We start from the raw sequence: 6,376 nt of genomic DNA, 5'->3' as shown, positions 1-6,376 counted from the left end.
AGTGTTATCAATCATAATTTGTTGTTTTTAAAATGTTAACTTAGTTGCAACTTTACTTCTTTGATTTGAATCTAGCACCTTTGTGGCCAATGGTTTTTGGGTTTTTTTGTTTTGTTTTTTTTGTTTTTTGTTTTTTTTTGCCAATGGTTTTTGAATTAGAGATTCATATCACTTATTCATGGGGTTTTATTAATACACAGGCATTTACCACCTAATCCAAATTTACAGAATCTCTTTCCTTGATATTTGATGTAGTTTTGGAATATAGGTGAGGTTTGGTGGGGTGAGGTCGAGAGCCAATGACCAGGAAAAAATTCTTGAGACATCTTTGGTGCAAATGGTGGTTTTATTAAAGCATGGGGACAGGACCGGTGGGCAGGAAGAGCTGCTGTCCCTGGCTTGTGAGGGTGGCTGATTATTTACTTGTGAGCGGGGGGGGGGGGGGGGGGGGGGGGGGGGGGGGGGGGGGGGGGGGGAAGAAGGAGAAGGGAGGCTTCAAAAGGATTTTTGTATGTTAAAGAAGACTTACAGGATATTAGAGGCCTTGTCATTGTCAAGTTAAGGTTGTTTTTTTTTCCCCTCTAACAAGGCATTAACACTAAGACAGTTGGGAACTTCCTAGAGGAATGTCACAGATATCCCATCCAGGAGTGTGTGGGGGGTGGTTTGCAGGGTGTGAGCTTGTGCTTTGTGCTCAGCTAACTAACACCTTCTATTCCCCATCAATGTTCTTAACATATTCTTGGTGTCAAATAAAAGATCAAATCCAGATTTAGTAAGGAAAGATTTTATTTGAAGGATTCTACAGGGTGGGGGAGGAGTGGAGGAGGGACAATTGCAAGGAGGGATGAGGGACAGCATACGTGACTACTCTAACAGAGAATCCCTAAGATCTGTATGTGTCACATGGGTTAAGCAAAAAGAGTTTTTCTTTTATATTTTTTATTATTTATTATTTTTTTATTTATTTTATTTTTATTTTTATTTCTTTTTTAGTTTTTAAATTTTATTTATTTATTTATTTATTTATTTATTTATTTATTTATTTATTTTTGAGTTTTTCTTTTATAGAAAAGAATGGGTGTGAGGAAGTGGGATGAAAGGATGGCATGATAGAATAGTAAATTAGAGTTTTACCCTGAAGCCTATTCTCCAGAGGGTTTGTGTGCTGGCTCAGGCTGAGGGTGGGCCAAAGTTGAGGGGTCTGTAGGAAGGAGGGAATCTTACCCAAAGTTTGGTTTAAAGAGTATTTTGGGGACACCTGGGTGGCTCAGAGGTTGAGCATCTGCCTTTGGCTCAGGGCATGATCCTAGGGTCCAGGATCAAGGCCCGCATTGGGCTCCTTGTGGGGAGTCTGCTTCTCCCTCTACCTGTGTCTTTGCCTCTCTCTCTCTGTCTCTCATGAATAAATAAAATCTAAAAAAAAAAAAAAAAAAAAGGAAAAGAAAAGCATTTTGTTGCCAGTGATCAGTGGGGACAAAACAATTCAGGTAATCCTTTATGAGGCAAAGCTCAATGAACTCCAAAAAAGATAAAATCAAAGAAACCCACACTGAGACATATTAGAAGCAAACTTTCAAAAGACATAGGACAAAGAGAGCATCTTAAAAGCCACAACAAAGAAGTGAATCATCACATACAGGGTGCCCTCAATAAGATAGCATATTTCTCATCAAACACTTTGGAGGGCAGCAGGCAGTGGACCAGTATATCCCAAGTGCTAAAAGAAAACTCTGTCAATCAAGAACTTTGTATACAGTAACTGTCCTTCAAAGGTGAGGGAGGAATTAAGACATTCCCAGTTAAACAAAAACTGAGAGGGAGTTTGTGACCACAAGACCTGCCTGGCAAGACATGATGAAGGGAATTCCACAAGTTGAAATCAAAGGACAGTAACTAAGCTCCATGCTCAGTGTGGAGTCTGCTTGTCCCACTCTCTCTACTCCTCCCCTATTTGTGCTTGCTCTCTCTCTCTCTCCTCTCAAATAAATACACAAAATCTTAAAAAAAAAAAAAAAAAAAAAACCAAAGGACAGTAACTTGAAACTACATGTAAAGATTTTGATAAAGGTAAATACATGGGTACTTATTTAAGGTAGTATTATTGTAATAATGGTTTGTAACTGTACTTTTGTTTGCTTTCTATGTGATTGCAGAGACCAATACATTGAAAGAAAAACAATTATTAAAAGAATTAAAAGAAAGTATAAAAGAATATTACTATAACTTTGGTTTCTAACTCCAAATCTTTTTTTACATAATTTAGGAGACTAATGCACTTAAAAGAATCATGAGTTTATGTTTTGGAGCACACAATATATAAAAATATAATTTTGTGACATCAACAACCAAAAGGGGTAGGGACAGAGCTATAAAGAAACAAACTTTTTTGTATGTTATTGAAGTTAAGCTGGTATAAATTCAAATTAGAGTTATAACTTTAGCATGCTAACTGCAATCCCCATGGTAACCACAAAGAAAATAGCTATAGAATATACACAAACAGAAATTAAACACTTCACTACCAAAAAATCAACTAAACACAAGACAGTAATATAGGAATAAGAAACATATAAAAGTTATAGTACATGTAGAAAACAAATAGAAGTCTCCCCACTTATCAGTAATTACTTTAAATGTAAGTGGATTAAATTCACCAATCAAAAGACAGACATTGGCAGAATGGATAAAAACATCTGATCCAACTCTATGCTATCTACAAGAGACACACTTGAGATCCAGAGACACAAACGGGTTCACAATGAAAGGAGGGGGGCAGCCCGGGTGGCTCAGCGGTTTAGTGCTGCCTTCAGCCCGGGGCATGATCCTGGAGGCCCCAGGATCGAGTCCCACGTCGGGCTCCCTGCATGGAGCCTGCTTCTCCCTCTGCCTGTGTCTCTGCCCCTCCCTCTCTCCCTCTCTCCCTCTCTCTCTCTCTCTTTCGAATAAATAAATAAAATCTTAAAAAAAAAAATGAAAGGAGGGAAAAAGATATTCCATACTAATAGTGACCAAGAGAGCAGGGGTGACTATACTTAATATCAGATAAAATAAAAAAGGTTTACAAAGAATAATATTATATATTGATAAAAGATTCTGTACCACAAGATGATGTAACAACTGTGATCATTCATGTACTTAATGACAGACCATCACAATATATAAAGCAAAATCTGACAGAATTGAAGAGAGAGATAGTTCTACAACAGCAAAGACTTCGCCACTCCACTCTTGATAATGGATAGAACAACCACACAGAGACAAGTAAGGAAACAGAGGACTTAAACAACACAATAAACCAACTAGATCTAGCCAATGTGTACAGAACACTCCACCCACAGCAACAGAATACACATTCTTTTCAAGTGTACATGGAACATTTTCCGGGATAGATATTTTAGACCATAAATTAAGTCTCAATAGGTCTAAAAAGATAGATATCATACACAGTATCTTCATCCACAACAGGATGAGATTAGAAATCAGTAACAGGGATCCCTGGGTGGCGCAGCGGTTTGGCGCCTGCCTTTGGCCCAGGGCGCGATTCTGGAGACCGGGATCGATTCCCACGTCGGCTCCCGGTGCATGGAGCCTGCTTCTCTCTGCCTGTGTCTCTGCCTCTCTTTCTCTCTCTGTGACTATCATAAATAAATAAAAATTAAAAAAAAAAAAAAAAAAGAAATCAGTAACAAAAGCAAAACTGGAAAATTCATAAAACTGTAAAAATGAAACAATACAGTTTTAAACAACCAATGGATCAAAGAAGAAATCATGAGATAAATAAGAAAATACTTAGAGATGAATGAAAATGAAAACAATTAAAAATAAAGATAGAGCTACCATATAATCCAGCAATTCTACTTCTGGATATTTACCCAAAGGAAATAAAATTACTGTCTCAAAAAAAAAAAAAAATCTGCACCCCCATGTTTGCTGCAGCATTATTTACAATATCCAAGATGGAAACAACCTAAGTGTCCACTGAGAGATGAATGGATAAAGAAAATGTGGAGTGTATGTGCACACATGCATGCACACGTACACAGAGGAATATTATTCAGCCATAAAAAGAAGGAAATCTTGCAATTTGTGAGAACATGGATGGACCTTGAGGCATTATACTAGAAATAATTCAGAGAAAGACAAATACTGTACAATCTTACCTACATGTGGAATCTGAAACAACCACCACCAAACTCATAGATATGGAGAACAGATTAGTTGTTGCCAGAGGTGAGAGGTAGGGAATGAGAGAATAGGTTAAGTTGGTCAAAGGTACAAACTTCCAGTCATAAGAGAAACAAGTCCTGGGGATGTTATTTATAGCTTGGTGACTATACTTCAATACTGTATTGTATATTTGAAAGTTACTAAGAGAGTAAGTCTTAACATTTCCCATAAGAAGGGCCTCTGGGTGGCTCAGTCAGTTAAGCATCTGCCTTTGGCTCAGGTGGTGATCCCGAAACTGAACCCCACATCAAACTCCCTACTCAGCAGGGGAGCCTGTTAATCCCTCTCCCTCTGCCTCTGCTTGCGTGCTGTGCTCTCTCACTTGCTCACTGTCTCAAATAAATAAAAGCTTTTAAGATTTTATTTATATATTCATTTATTCATGAGAGACACACACACACACACAGAGGCAGAGACACAGGCAGAGGGAGAGGAGAAGCAGGCTCCATGTAGGAAGCACGATGTGGGACTCGATCCTGGGACTCTGGGATCACGCCCTGAGCCAAAGGCAGACGCTCAACCGCTGAGCCATCCAGGCATCCCAAATAAAAGCTTTTTTAAAAAGTTCCTATAAAGAAAAAAAACTTGCATGGCTATTAACTAAATTTATTGTGGTAATCACTTTGCAGTGTACATATATCATATGATTATTTTGTACACCTAAAACTAATACAATGTTTTATATCAATTATGTCTCAATTTAAAAAAGAAAAAGTTAAGAAAACTTAGCAAAGAAAACAAAACACCTAGCAGTAAGGAGGAGCCTCTCCTGGAGTCCCTAAATGCACAGTGGGGATTCCAGACTTACATCTCATCTAGCAGTAACAAAGCAGCTCCTCCTTTATCCTGCCTGAGAGTCTCACACAAGGCTTGCTAAAACAGAATATTTAAATAACATCTAGAGTTTCACAGATAATGCTCAAGATGTCCAGGTTTCAATCAAAAGCACTCAACGAAAGTACCAAGAACCATCAGATTCTTGGCTTGAATGAGAAAAGACAATCAACAGATTGTCAACATTGTGATGTCACAGACATTAGAATTGTCTAACAAGGATTTTTTTAAAAGATTTTATTTATTTATTCATGACAGACACACAGAGAGAGGCAGAGACACTGGCAGAGGGAGAAGCAGGCTCCATGAAGGGAGCCTGATGTGGGACTCCATCCCGGGACTCCAGGATCACCACCTGGGCTGAAGGCAGGCGCTAAACCGCTGAGCCACCCAGGGATCCCCTTTAACAAGGATTTTAAAGAAGTCTTCAGAAAAATGCTTCAGTGAGCAATTATGAACACACTTGTGACAAAAAAAAAAAAAAAAAAAAAAATCTCAGCAAGGCTGCTGTGTTTCATGCATCCTGAGGGGTCCTCCTACTTCCACAAAACCTTTCCTGACCAGGAGTCCTGCCTTACTGAGCCCTCTATCTCAGAATTCCTGCAAGAACAGACATAGCCTTCATTATAAGGCTTCTGGTCTCTGGTAATCTTGTGTGTGTATGTCTTGCTTCTCTAGTGAAAACTCTGGAAGGAAACTCAGTGTCTCTCTCTCTTTTTATTTTATTTATTTTTTGACAGAGTGCACATGAGTGGGGGAGGGATGGAGCAGAGGGAGAGAGAGAATCTCAAGCAGCCTCCACTCCCAGGATGGAGCCGGATGTGGGGCTCAACCCCATGACCCTGAGATCCTGATCAGTGTTGAAATCAAGAACTGGATGCCCAACCAAGTGAGGCACCCAGGTGCACCCCCCTTTTCTCTTTTTAAAAAAATCTCTCACAAATCCCATCAAACAAGGATCACAAACAGGTGTAGTTCACAGACTTGGGCTGAAGGGGTCCCAAGTGGATTTACAATGGCTCTAGCACAGCACTTGAGGCAGAGTCTACATTGCAGTCAAACAGGTTTGAAGCAACAAAATACCCAACTAAGAATAATTTCTACCAAGCAGGTTTCAATGCTCAGGGCAATCCAGAAACAGTGGAGAATGCTAGGCATTCAGATTGGGCTCCCTCCACCTTTAAGAAAACCCAGACATTTCTTTTCTACTTACGGGCCTGAGAAGAAGGTGTTGGGCTTTCATCTATGTGGTATGCAGCTCCTGGGTCCCTTCACCTGCTCTGTAGCCTTTCTCTCACATGAGGGCCCAGCA

The sequence above is a fragment of the Canis lupus genome, chromosome 17, assembly GCF_003254725.2.
Source record: "Canis lupus dingo isolate Sandy chromosome 17, ASM325472v2, whole genome shotgun sequence".
NCBI lineage: Eukaryota > Metazoa > Chordata > Mammalia > Carnivora > Canidae > Canis > Canis lupus.
Note: the sequence above shows the minus strand (reverse complement) of the source record.